This window comes from Neofelis nebulosa, chromosome 5 (genome assembly GCF_028018385.1).
Source record: "Neofelis nebulosa isolate mNeoNeb1 chromosome 5, mNeoNeb1.pri, whole genome shotgun sequence".
Taxonomy (NCBI): Eukaryota; Metazoa; Chordata; class Mammalia; order Carnivora; family Felidae; genus Neofelis; species Neofelis nebulosa.
Window position 1 is genome coordinate 97,982,570 of NC_080786.1, and position 14,463 is coordinate 97,997,032.

Genomic DNA, 14,463 nt, shown 5'->3' on the forward strand with positions numbered 1-14,463 from the left:
TGAAATATTATAAAGGGCTTCATGCTTCTACCATATTGGGGGGTCACGGCAAATTTTAAATAAGTACCTAGGGCTAGAATACCTTATATCACATCTGGGTTAACTGGATTTATAGAAATCTCTCTTTAGAGAGATTCAGATGGAATTGTCTAACCTTTATTATTGGCATGTTGTCCTAACACATTTTGATGTTTAACTCAACTTTATTTCACTATAAAAGATTCATTTCTTTTAACATTTTTATTGGCTATTATTTGCTTAGATTAATGGTGAGCACATATACAGAAAAGTGGTACCTGTCTTTGAGTAAATGGCAAAACTATCAAGTGTATTTCATATATGGTTTTATGTGTGGAAAGGTGGTAATTTCTTTTAACACATCCTTCAAAGACCATCTCAAAAGTTACTTCTGCCATTAAAATTTTCCTGATTTCCTACCCCTGCATCCCTCAAGCTATAAACAGTATTTTTCTGACCTCCCATTACACTATTTATTCTATCATTAAGACTCTTCTTTAAAAACTCTTCTTGTTTTGGCTAGTAATATAGGGTTTTTTTTTTTTGTTTTGTTTTTTTTTTTTTTTTACTGTATATGTCTAATTAGTGCCCTTATTAGAATCTAAGCCACTTGGGAACATGATCTAATTTTGTATTCAGTATAGTGATTTCAGTGTATTACAAATATTCCCCAATTCTAAGGAGTTAGGCATTCTCTCTTCTGTATTTCCATGTTATATATATCACATATGTACATAGCATAGTAATTGATTCCTTTACTTCTCTCCCAATACACAGTAAACTCTTTGGAGAAAAGTGCCAAGTCTTGTGTATCTTTGGTTTTTAAATTCCCAGGGATTTTAAAGGCTCATAAATATATCTGTTATGAGGAAATGCACTTAGTATTTCTTGAATGAATGAATGAGTAAATGGCATAGTGAAAAAGGAAAACAGATGAGTTTGAAAACAAGCTCTGCCACTTGTGATGCAGATAAAGCATTGAAAGTCTATCTTCATTTGTAACATACGAAGAATTCACTTACTACTAGTATGGCTTCTTTTAATCACCTTTAAAATTTTAGGGCTTGTATACTATTTAAGATCTGTGAAGGAAACAGGTTAAGGTCCTGAGAGAAATTCCTTATAAAATTCTTCCTTAGCTAAGCAATCCTCACTTTTTTCATTTTCTATCAATCATGCCTTCTTCATCACCCTCTCATTCTTTGTTACCACATCCTTCTTATTGTATCCCTTTTCTCAATTCTGCTAATTGCTACACCAAAGAAACATCTCTTTGCCCCTTGATACAAGTGTGGAATTCTTGCTGCATCTTTCGGGACTTTTGTATATCTGTGTGTGGGTAGGTTGGTGATTGAAGTCTGTGCGTGGGTAATGTAAACATAAAGACTGACATATTCCTTATAGACACATCATTCTAACCCCAGAAACTGACATCAGGAAAACTGGATATAAATGAGAATATTTTACAAATATTTATAAATTAGAGTATTATTTTACACTGCTTTCCTGTATAAGCACCATGCATTAACCGACTGCACCACTGGAGCACCTTACATTGCTTTCCTAATTCTTTATCATTACAATCCTAACAAGTCTCACACCAATAACACTGAATCATAGCTTTAAAAACTTGTTGAAAAGAGGCACTTGGGTGACTCAGCTGGTTAAGTGCTGGACTCTTGATTTCAGTTCAGGTCATGATCTCTTGGTTCTTGAGATGAAGCCCTGCATTGGGCTCTGCACTCACAGAGTGGAGCCTGCTTGGGATTCTTTCTGTGCCTCCCCTGTTGGAACTCTCTCTCTCCAAATAAATAAGTAAACATAAACACAAACAAACACCAACCTTGTTGAAAAGGATGAGTTTTAAGTAGTACATAAAGGGAGTGGCCACTGCCCCTTGGAAAAGTTAAGGGATTAACTGTTTAAACATCTTTGTTAAATTTTACTGAGTTTTCTCATGTAAAGCTGACTATTCTGTATGGAACATGTTACAGTCACTACATCACTTCTAAGATTTATACGTAAGTTCTGAAATATTTTAGCTTCCAGATTCAATAGCAATTTGTACACTTTATTGGACTTCAAAACTTGACACCTGATGCAATCATTTTATACATTCTGAAACCCTCATATACTCCTCAAAAGATAGCTAATTGTATTTATGAGGTCAAGGCTTCTATGTTTTTGCTTTTTTTTTTTTTTTTTTTTTTCCCACCAGGGCCAATTTCTTTTGCTTAGGTCCTGCCAAAGACCCCTAATCAAAGCCAGGCATCTGTGCACTTTCTTGTGAAATCCAGTTTCAGCAAGAACTCCTCAAAGCCAGTTTAGCAAGCACCTTCCCCCTACCCCCAATCTGATCACTCTTCATAGATGACCAGGGTCCTTTTCCTCCACCATCTCCCTGATCACCCTGGCCTGCCTTCAGCAAGAATCATTTTAGGTTGGTTTAACCAAAATTCCCACTTATGCCTAATGTTGCCTCTTTGTAATTTTTCAACCGCTCCACCTTGCTCCCTGGCTAAAATTCCCACTTGCCCATGATATACTTGGAGTTCAGCCCAATCTCCTTCCACTGCAAAAATTTTATCACAGTGGTCGTATCTATACCTATCTCAATGATCCTGAATAAAGTCTGTTTTTACCATCTCTAACAAGTCAGGAATATTTTTTTCTTTAATGCATGCTGCATATCCCAAGGAAGTCTAGGATAAAATTCAGAGAACTTAACACAGTCTATCAGAAACTCTACACCAAATGCATGTTCCATAAAAAATTCTGTTTTCAAACTGCAGAGTGTAAATTCTGTATGCAGAGTGTAAATTCTTTATTTTTCATAAAGTCCCTTAATTTGTGATAATTATTGTTATATAAGTTCCCTAAAAAACGCAACTTTTTATTTTGGCAGAGATTTATTTTTTTCTTTGTATAGTGAAAGGGAATATATACACTTTTTTCTATCTTACCCCTTTTTAGGAATCCTTCCTGAACATCTTGCTGGCCTTGAGCCTCATTTTTTTTTTTTTTTTTTTCTCCCAATCCCTGAGTACTGGACCAAAACTTGGTAAGAATTTGGCCCTGGGGAATGCTATGTTGAGTGACAAATGGATGAGGATGAAGGTTTTATTGAAGCATCTGAACCGCATTTAATTTTCCATGTTGCTTTATTTGTTCCTTCTAGCCCTCAGGATATTGAATTTTGTGGGCTCCGGTTGGGTCGTTGGTACTTCAGGCGTTTAGTAATAAGAAACATAATCTGCTTTTCCCGTTAGGATAATATCCTCATTTTTATTAAGGGCGGCTTACTACGAACTGTTTTACATAGTATTTTTCTAAACCTCCTGAACGGACAAATTTTCTCTTTGCGCCCTGGCATTGCTTCAGTGGCCTCTGCTGACCTCCTGGCTTGGCAACCTGCAGCCTACCCCTCAGGAATCAAGCGTGACCCAGTGTGGCCTTGCGAGCCGCCTCCTCGCCAGACCCTCCCTCCAGCTTTCCTCCCACGGCCCTAGCTCCAGCTTCCATCCTGCTGCCTCAGCTGTCTGCGACAGCGACACCCCCTCCTCCCCTCCGCGGCTACCCCTCCCCGCCAGCTCGCCGCGCCAGACAGCGGGTAACCGCCGCCTCCGCTGGGGCATCCCGGCTCCACAGGCCTAGCGCGTTCCAGACACCTGCCTCTCACTGGCCACCGAAGCTGCCCCTCACCCTGCAGCCCCCGCGGCAATTGGCCCCGGGCCGTCCCTCGTCATCCTCCGCCTCGCCGCGAGTCCCGCCTCCGTCGCCGGGTCATTTAAGTTTATCACAAATAAATAAATAAAGGAGGAAATAGAAATGCGTAGAAAGTAAAAGCAGTGGGGGGGGAGGGGGCGGAGGTGGAGGAAAAGGGGAGGAGGAGCGGAGGAGCAGACAACCAAACCTGATCGTGTCGGTGCTGACCAATCATGGCTCACTCCAATCCGGTCTGACGGGCTCTCTGAACCAATAGTTTTCCACCTCTCGGATCACTGAACAACGAGATACGACTGACCTCTCCAGAGTGGGCGAAGGTGCGGTAGAGGTAGGGGGAGTGGGAAGAATGTCGACCAATCGCCTATTAAGGATTCTCTGAGCGAAGTTTCCGTGCCCCAATGGATGTTTGCGATAGCGGATTGGGCCTCTTCTAGCCCAATCGAAGGTGGTAGAGATGAGGGAAGAAGCATATGAAGGCGGGGACAGGGGAGAGGAGGAGGAAGAGTGCATTTTGTTTATGGGCGGCAACCTCACGAGGGGCGCCCCATTCTGATTGGCTCACTGAAGCTAAGAGTGGCATAAGAACAATCCAATAGCGGAAAAAGATAGAGGGTTCGCGGCGTGAGGTACCCAATGTGGGCCTTCTGCCGAAGAAGTAGGGGCGGGGGGAAGTTTAGGAGTTGAGGAAAGAAGATTAAAGAGCGTGAGGAGGTAACCCCCAAAACTCTAATTTGTTGTGGGGCGGGCTGGAGGGGGGGGAGTGTGCGTGCGAGGGGGACGAGGCGTCCGCGAGACACTTGGAGTGGGGGGCGACGGGACGGGAAAGGAAGGGACTGGGGTGGGGTTGGGGGAGCGAGTTAGAGAGACAAGCCCGCGGGCCGTCGGCCGGCCGAGGGCGCGCGCCCCCGCGCCCCGCCCCGCCTGCGCCCCCTCCCCCCCGGGCGCCCCTCCTCGCGCGGGGCGGTGGCTGCGGCCTCGCGCGACCCAGCGGGAAGGGAGGGAGCGCGGGAGGGTCCCGGGTCCCAGGAGCGGGCGGGCGGGCAGTCCCGCAGCTGGAAACGTGTCTTTTGCCTTCTTTTCTCTACTCCCTGCGCCTGGAGTTGCCGCTTCCAAGAAGAAGAGCTGAGGGGGACTAGCCGGGGCTCAGGAGCTGCTAGAGGCGCCGGCTTGTCTTCCGCCCCCTCCCTCCTCGCCCTCCCCTCGCTTACCGTGGCTCTCGCGGTCTCTGGAGCGTCTTCAGAGAACTGGGGGGGGCGGGAGGTGTCCTGGCCCCAGAGCCGCTGGACGCCCCTCCAGACACCAAAGCTACCGGCCCCCCGCCTGCTTCGCTGCTACGACTATAGAGGAGGGGGCTTGGGAAGGGAAGATACGCCTTTCCTTCTTTCTGTCCTTTGGGCCCCTTTGGAAACATTAAACAATGTTTACGCTTTTCGATAGTTGAGATAGAACGGTTGGAAGCTTTTTGAAAGTTGAAAAGAAATGCACTCTCCTACGTTGTTAAATGCATTACTGTGTGGCTTCTGGTCCTCTTCCACCACCCACCTCACGCCCCCCGCCACCCACCCCCCTCTCCGCAGCTGTTACCCTTTTTAAGGATGCTGAAGAGGCAGGAGGCAGGGATTTTCTAAAAGTTCTATTGATAAACACACTTGCACAAACATATGCTAGGCACACACATAAACTATAAACATTAGCGAAAAACACAATATGGCGTACAGCTACACTACCTAGCACGGTAATCCGCTGATCTCTTAACACTGAACTCAGTTGAATGGGGTCAGTGGCAGGATGACAGTTCTCAAATAAAAATCTGGAAGAAATAGGAAGTAATTTGGAAGTCTGTGGGCTAAATAATGTCCTCAGAATCAGCACTGGCACACGTAAACTTTCTAGACCTGTGGAGATTGTCTTCACCACTTAACCATTAATGGTAAAGTATGGTAAATGATGCTAACAAGTATGCCAAGATGATGCTAAAGTGGAGAGTTTTTCACTGCGTGGTCGTGTATAAGTTTCAGCTAATAGAATTAACAGAGGCCACTCGTTCCCCATGTTTTCAAGCGAGTTCTATTCCAAAGTTAGCTATCCTTAACTTGTTGCTAGTGAAAGTTTGAAAACAAATTGTAGCGACCATTTTGTAAATAAATTCTTTAGCTGTAAAGACTAAATTTAAATGATAAGCATTTGTATTAGCAAATTCAGTTCATAAATGGTTTACTTTGTTACCTGTTGCTCATAATCTCAAATACCATTTGCTATCACATGGGAATAGTTCAGATATACTCTCCTCTGTCCCTCACGTAAGTTTGACCAGGCCAGATTTGGCTACTTTCTGCATTTCAGCTTTACAACTAGTTACTTCTAGATTTCTAGGAAAACAACAACAACAACAACAAAAACAAAAAAGACAATTTACATTGATTTTACATGCCTTTGTTCACTCTTCTCATTCTTAATCAGAATGTATCAAAGTTGGTGTACAAATTGTGCATGGTAATATCACTGTGCCCTCTTGGGAATGGGCTTCTCTCAAAAAAGCTTTTGGAATTGCCCTTGAAGAATTGCTGATGTTACTCTTTGTTCAGTGCTCAAGGTTTAATTCTTAAGATTGTGGTTGTGATTTCCATTGAGTTCAATTTTGGAGGGCTTTAGGCTTAAGAATCTATGGTGCTCAAGGAAACAGGTGAGAGGAAGAAGAAAAGTGAATTTTCTAGAAATATATTAGCTGCTCAGTGAGTCCAGCAGTTGGGTATTTTTGGTTTTGTGATTTCAGATCTCACAGACCAGTGGAATACAGGCCTTTTGCATATGAAGATCAGGTGACAAGTTAACTGTCTACCAGCCTCCAAAGCAATACGCCCTTTCATGGTGAGGTCCCAATTTTAACAGACTAAAGAAAAAAGTTTAAGATTAAAAAATTGTTAAATTTTATTCATTTTTGGGAAGAAGTCTTTATGCTTATCTGTCTAGCTCAATTAAGATGCCAGTATTTTAAGCTTACTACTACACCAAGAAAATCAGATATAGTTCATGTGTACACTCACTGCCTACTGAAAGACAACATGAGTTTAGAGGAAAGAAGAAACTTCTATGTCTGTGTGGCTAGTGAGAGTTACAATTTTGGGTGTGTGTGTTTAGAACTACTAGATGAGATGGCAGTTTACTATGTAGTTTGTTCAGAAAGTTTTTGTGACCCACAAATACCCAACTAATTTTGCTGTCAAATTAATATGAATTTGACTACTTGGCATAGGAATAAAATCTAGGGAAAAAGCCAGGTTAAATGAATTATTTTTATCTCAGTAGCGAGAGTCTAAAGAAGGCTTTCTTACCAAATTGGACTTGACTGAATAATTAGGTCAGTTTAGATACAACTAAGTTACCCCAAAAGATCTAAAATTTATAAGTGAATTACAAATTATTTCAAATATTTTAGAATGAGTGACAAAGACTTCTTTAAAACATTTGGAATATAGAAGTGGAGATTGATGAGCTCTGCTTTGTTCTTTGAAATAATCATGCTTTTCTGAAATGGATGTTTACATTCACAAAATTGTTCTAGACACTTGAGATGTAACAGTGAACAAGACAGAATAACCTGCCTTTGTGGAGTTTGCATTCTAATGTCACATATCCTTGCGTACTTAAGATTGCTAGGAGAAGAGATTTTTGTATGAAATTTTAAAACCTAGCTGTTTTCTCATTTTGGAGAGTACAATTTGAAAGAATGTACGGAAGTTGGAGGGACATGGAGCTGTTTACTAATTGCCAATGGCAAGAAAGGAAGAGCTAACTTTATTTGTACCCTTCGTTATTGTCATGAAACTTTCTCCATACATTTTAGTAGGCCTTTTTAACAGATAGGGGTCTTCTTTTTTTTCATAATTTTAAGCATGCCTTTGAAATAAATAAAATGTTACTTTATATTTAAAAAAAAATCTGTGTCTTGGAATTTACTGTAAAATTCCGATGGAGCTTTTTGTCTTGTTAGAAAACTGTGGTAAAACATAAGCTAGAATATCTTAATTTTTTAGTAAGAATTTGTTTTAGGAGTATGTCTGAAAAATTAAGTGCCTAAATCTTTTTCAGTTGTGGTTTTATGAAGAGAAGATGGAAATTTGTTGTAATTAATTTATAGGTGACATTAAAGAGAGAAAAAGAGAGAGGCCTGCAAAAAATGCTTTGTTATTTAAACCTTTCTTTCAAACTACAAAGGCATTTGATTGGCACTTCTCTGATTTAATAGACCATTTGTAATGCAAGAGGAACATTACAGAAGATTTTAGCATTACTTTAATCATTTAGTCTGTAGGTGTAAAAATCCTAGGTTTCTAACAGAAGGAAACTTGGTGCTCAGTTAACAGAGTATATGATTTAACGTTGAGTTTGTTGCTTTAAGTGGTGGGTGTCTCACCTTTCCAAAACTTAGTTCATAGTTCTCAAATAACAAGTTCTGATTTTCGCTATTTTTCTCTGCCACAGTGAGTCTTGTTTTGTTAGCCAAATCAGTGTTCAGTTGGTAAGTAGGATAACTTTTTTTTTTTTTTTTTTTTTTTACACACAATCCTCCCACTGCCAGCCCTCCTATCCCCTGCTGTGAAGGGCTTGAATTTCTATACCTACATTAGATCTCTATTTATGCTAATTTGTAGCATAATCACCTCTTCCAGAAAGGGTACATATTAATGCACTTTAGAAAACGTTGAGGTTGCCTCTGGCTATTTGTATACTGACCTGCCAGCATTGGAAAGCTATAAATAGGAAGATTTAGGAAGAAGAGCAGAGAATATTGCTAATGGAATATATTGTCTTAGATGAAATCTTTTTTTAAAGAGAAAGGGGAAGAATGGTTGATAGAATGTTAAAAACTAAGAGTGTTTGCTAATTCTAATGGTTGGTTAGTGTGTGTTTATGTGTGTGTGAGTATACATTTTTATATGAGCAGTTTTTGAATAAAGACATATTTCAGTATTGGATAAATAATTCCAGTCCTGCCTTGTGGTCCTTGACATGTTCCCAGGTGATTTTGTTTAACTCATTGTTACTACCAAAACTTTGCTCCAAGCTACATAGAAACATAAGCTAATTAAATCGTTGTAACTTTTGTAATAATTTCGGATTAAAAGTTACTGGAAGTTTTTTGTTTTTTTTAAAGCATAATTAGCCAGTAGCCCCTAAATGAACAAAATCGAAAGTGAAGAGTTCTTAGAACCCTGGATCCACATAAGAAAGTTGAGTTTGAAAGAGGTATTCATAGGGCAAAAGGCAAATCTTGATATCTGACAAGTTTTTATAGTGATAAAACAAGAAATAGAATAAAATGACTAATCTATTAATATTCATATTTTTAAGGTAAGTGTAAGTATGTGTACACTGCATTTTAAATAAAAATTTGGGGTGTTATTGGCTAGATACAGTCATTTCTTTGCCAGAGATACTAGGCTGTGTGAAGGCTAACCATCTGTCAAGTGATAGAGACAAAGAAAGGTTTAATATACTAGCCTAAAATTTCTACAAACTTGTTTTGAATTGTATTGTCATTTTGTTTTGGCCTTCATTCTCTGTGTTGAATATGCACTGAGTTGGTCACCCCACTTTGTTTTATGAACAAACTATTCAAGGTCTAGATAAGGTTATCATCGCAGCTGATGTGATCCAGAGGCATGATAAAATATGTTTTGATTTTGCTTTCATGTGATGATCAAAAACTCACAAGTGGGCCACCCACTAGCAGTTATACAAATGACTTCAAGCACACGTATTTTCACCCACCCATTCTGAATTTTGGGTGTTTTAGTTTCTTTTGCTTTATATATGCAAGCCTTGTATTTCAAACTGTTCCTGCGCTGTTTGGGGGTGGGGTTGGGGGGGGCGGGGAGTAGCAACAGGAATCCAGATTGCCTGTTTTAGGTACAATATGGTGTGATGTGAAATTGAAACAGCAGATTGGTGAGAAACTTTAGTTTCAAACAAATATAAACTAGTTTGTTTAGTGAAGTTATACACAAAACAGTAGTCTCTATTGACAGGGCAGTGTTTTTTTAGTAACTTCCACATCATGAGGTCACTGTGGTTCTTTGGGCTAGCAGTCTATTTCCAAAGCATTATATAAGAAAAAGAAGCTCTAATATTGCTGATTGTAATGATATACTTAGATATAGCAGACTGAGGAATTATTTATAGCAGTGCTAATTATATCAATAAAAATAGCAATATTAATACTGTGAGTGTCAAAATCCATTCTTGACAGTATGAGGTAAACAGAACTATAGTCAAACAAGGCAGCAAGCCTCTTTCTACTGTCAGCTCATGAATATGCACTTCAGGAAAAATATACACAATTGGTTTACTGATTTAATCTCTTTTTCAATTATTTTTGACTTTTTAAAAGATGTTCTTTATTTCCAATTTGCACAACATTAAAAACGTAGAGATTTTTCATCTTGAAATTCTTGGTACTTTTTTCTTTCTGTCATTAAAATTTCTAGAGACTTAGTTGTTCATGGTTAAGTATTTTATGAATTATCAGAAATTAATTTTATATGTACCCCCGTTTTTGGAACACAGATTACCATTGCACAGGAAACTGGAAGATCCTCTAACAATTTACAAAACAAAATAAAACAATACAAGACAAACCAAACCCACTACTACCACACATGCATACACAATAAATAAATCTCTGGCTTTTTTTAGACTTAAAAAAAACACCTGTTTCCATGGTTCTGATTTAAGGAAAAGTATAAATTTTCTTTGTAGTTTTCATTTCTTTTAGTCAGTTTTTACAATTTTATGTTGTTTAAAATTTATTTTCCTATTAATACAAAATCATGTAAGTAGAGGTTATGAAATCCAAAGGTTTTCAACTTGAGGGGACATCTAATTTTTTAATCAATTTCTCATGCATTAGATTTAACTTTTTCATTGCACGTTGTCAGAAATCTCAGATGTAGAATTAGGAGAGGTTGTTCTGGGTCTAGTGGTGCCACCAGTTGTACCCTCTTGGGCATGTCACATAATCTGAATCTCTGCCTTAGCTTTTCATCTTCAGGGTCTCTTTCAGCTCTCATAATATGAGTATGTTTCTTTTGACACTTGGGTCCCTGTTTTAGCTTTAGGTAACATGACTGGAAGTGATATGTAGGGCACTGGGAAAAAGCCTATGTAAAATATTTGACTTTGCTTTTTACTTTTAGTCCTTGATACAAGTTTCATTTTAGTGATACTTGCTTGCAAATATAGCATGTCTATAAAAGTATACATACATATAAAAATTAAGTACTTAACAATCTTTTGTAGTTAGTAACTATGATAAGCTTACTATTTTTACATAAATTTCACCAACTCACTTTCGCTTATGAAGATATGTTGCTAACAGAATTTCTTGCATTTTATTCCACATAAAGTTGCTTAACTGGAGAAAGCAGGTAATGACAGCATGAAGTAACTCAGAGTCATTTTCTAATTCTATAAAATATATAGAAAAATAAATATATTTCTTCAAAGAAAAAAGGTAAACTTGGTTTTTGTGCTTCTGTAAGCAAAAAATAAATATACTCTGGGTAATCGGGCCATCTCCATATAATTATTAACTATTGCATTTGATTTTTGATCCTTCGTTATACTTATCCATTGATAGATTTACATAGAAAGGATGCAAGGAAGACAAAGAAATGAACTCTTATTTGGTGAAGAAAAGCGGAAAGAATCTGTGTTAAGAGAAGGCTTTGCAAATAATGTTCTGTCATATATAGAAACAAACAGCTATACACAATTCTTGTATGCCTACTTGTAGGTATTTATTTAGGGGTAACCTTGAAGTTTTCACTTAAAATTTCACTCTCAGTTTCTTTTTAATTGACTCACATTTCTTTTGCTGGTATGAATGATAGCGAGAGGCTCAAAAACATCACGTCCTTACCTATTCACAAATGGAAACAGCAGTGTGGAAAAAGCTATACAATCCCTGAATCCTCCCTCTTCCCTACACCCACCCATAGCTGTAGATGTTCTGGTATTGATTATAAACATTTTATACATCTCCTCCTAGGCCAAATATGCACACTGTCCAATGTAGTAGGTAATACCCAGCTATTCGGGCCTACCAATAGGGAGAAATGTCAAGAAAACAGTTAGATCCAACATAGGACACAAAAGGTGTTATGATTGCTTTAATGCGTGCAAATAAGGGAAAAATATTCTAAGGGATATTTAGAAGGGAAACTGATTTTAGACGATTAGTTAACCGAAACCCAGTACACATACTGAAGAATTAATGTAAACTTTCTTCTTTTTTTTTTTTTTTAAGTGGGCATGGAGCCCAATGCAGGGCTTGAACTCACAACCATGAGATCAAGACCTGAACTGAAATCAGGCATCAGACCTTTAACTGACTGAGGCACCTAGGTGCCTCAATGTAAACTCTATTCCAAAGGCATTGTGCCAAAAAGACTAGGAAAAAAAGACTAGCCAAAAAGACTATTCCAAAGGCATTGTGCCAAAAAGACTAGGAAAATTACTGGTGGAAAGCATAGTGAAAATAAATCTGAAAATAAACCAATAATAACAATAACAACAACAGTAGCCAACATTTATTGAGAGCATACTCTGCACCAGGCATTGGTTATATCTGCATTTTCTCCATTAATTTCATAATCCTATGAGACATGTATTTTTATTATGGCATTTTTAAAGATAAGCAAGCTGAGGCTCATAAAAGTTTAGTAACTTGTTCAAAGTCACACTGCTGGGAGTTCAAACTCAAGTCCAACTCTAGAGCACCTAAATTCTAAAACACCACCCCACATGCCTCTATTCTGGGATCATTTTCACTCAGTGCTTGCCCAGATTAGTACTGATAATTTTATTTCAAGAAAGGCATAGTGGATTTGGAGAAGGCCTCAGAGAAGGGCACAAGGTGAAAGAGCTGTAAGTGGGAGGAATGGTTGCTATGGTAGAGTCTGTTTTTAAAATGTAACTCTACAGTCTAGAATTACAAATGCTGAGAGGGAATTTGTCTAAAGGTTTCACAGTGGATGGACTGGGTAGCTGCTGCCTGATTTGGTTCAGTGGACAACTGTGGATGTGGGTAACATGTTAAAGAAGGCCGAAAAAATCCTAAGTAGGAGCAGGTCAAAGGAAGCATTAGATACTGAGGATCCTGGGAAGGTAGAGGTCAAAAAGGAGAACTAAATCTAAGCAGATATTGAGTAACCAAGAACTAGGGATCATACAGGGGAAAAAAAAAGGATGAAGCAGAATAGAAACAATATATATAAAACTGGGACAGATTCTAGGGCTTTGGAAGGCCCTTAAATTTATTGTTTGTTCCCTTACATTTGTGTCAGAAATGAACAGCTGGCTTAAATAGGGGCCACCCAGTGTTTGGGATAGAAAGATTGCTATGGTTTTGGCACACACACACAAAAACATGCTCATCAATAATAACTTAGAATTAGGCACTAAGTTTAGATGCATTACAGAGAGATGCAGTTTAGCACAGAAACCTATGTGGTAAACCTGAGAATAGCTGTTATTTATTATCTACTATGTGCCACTCAATTCATAAATCACTGTTTTTAGGGGCATTTATAAGTTGCTGTCTGCTGTCCAGTTTTCAAATACAAGAAAACACCTGTTAGCTTTTCTAAGGATTTAAATGATGAAGTAAGTTATACTTTTATTTTATTTCATTATGTAACTTAGCTTTTGATCTCCTCCTTTCCACAGGAGTTTTAAATCAGGCTCCACAGGGCTTAAGGTAGAATAGAGTCTAGACTTCTCTTATGTAACTGTAGCTTTTCCTTAATTTGTCACTATATTGAAAGAAACGTTTAATTCTATTTGATAGGATAAATGCATTTCTGTCAGAGTAATAGGCTCAAATGATCAGCCCAGGCAAAGTCAGCATATATGAGTTTGGATTATATTTAGGTTAGTCAGCATGAGTTAAGGAAAGGGGAATTATAGAAACTTGCCAAGTGAGGTTTTGTTATTCAAATAATTTTAAAGACATCAAACCAATTACAAACAGCTATATATGCCATGTATACATACATACTCATACTTTTGTCTACAAGGTACTAGAGACTTCAAAAGTTTTCAAGAGCTAATATTCATTGTTAAGCCATATTATATGAGTCGGATCATCTGAATGGGGTCAAAGAATAGTGAGAGTACTATACCACTACTTCTATGCCTTCACTGTTCCTTAGGACAATATCTCTGATCTTTTCTTCAGACTCTTAATTTAGTGTACTAGGAAATACAGTACAATATTCATTTTGTATGTTTTAAATGAATACATCACTAAGAAAAATATTCTGTGAAGGTAGAAAGGTAAATGAGTATTCAGGATTGGCATCTTTTGGTACTCAGTCTTTTTAACAGCTATATTGTTTGCATCTAACCTTCCTTTATATATCTATCTGACCCTTAGAGAAACTCATGCTCTCAGTAAAGCCCTCATTCTAGTAAAGGGTTGAGAACAAGGCAATACTATACTGAAATGGGTGACTTGAGCTGAAAAACAGTATGGAAAAATGTGAGCAGGATTCCAGGCACTTCTGATTCAGATATTCTACATTATGTTCTCAATATTTGTTATAAAGTAAATTCACAAAGTGTATAAAAGCCAAAAATAAATGATTGTTGCTTTTCTGTAATTTCATGTTATGCATAATACCTCTGTTTCTATTATTTGTGTAATTATGAGTTTTA

General features: G+C 38.3%; 1 protein-coding gene across 32 annotated transcripts in view; it reads left to right on the top strand.

Annotated features, from left to right (window-relative positions):
* The first annotated feature begins 4,098 nt into the window (after positions 1 to 4,098).
* Positions 4,099 to 14,463, top strand: part of ZBTB20 (zinc finger and BTB domain containing 20) — a 777,866-nt gene continuing 767,501 nt past the window's right edge. For 29 of the 32 annotated variants that reach the window (XM_058732431.1, XM_058732419.1, XM_058732421.1 and 26 more), the window contains exons 1-2: positions 4,099 to 4,455; positions 6,518 to 6,612. The gene's annotated coding sequence lies outside the window, so the exon portion shown is untranslated. Of the gene's footprint in view, positions 4,456 to 4,521; positions 6,613 to 14,463 lie in introns of those variants that run through there. The other 3 variants (XM_058732439.1, XM_058732434.1, XM_058732412.1) reach the window with 2 other exon arrangements.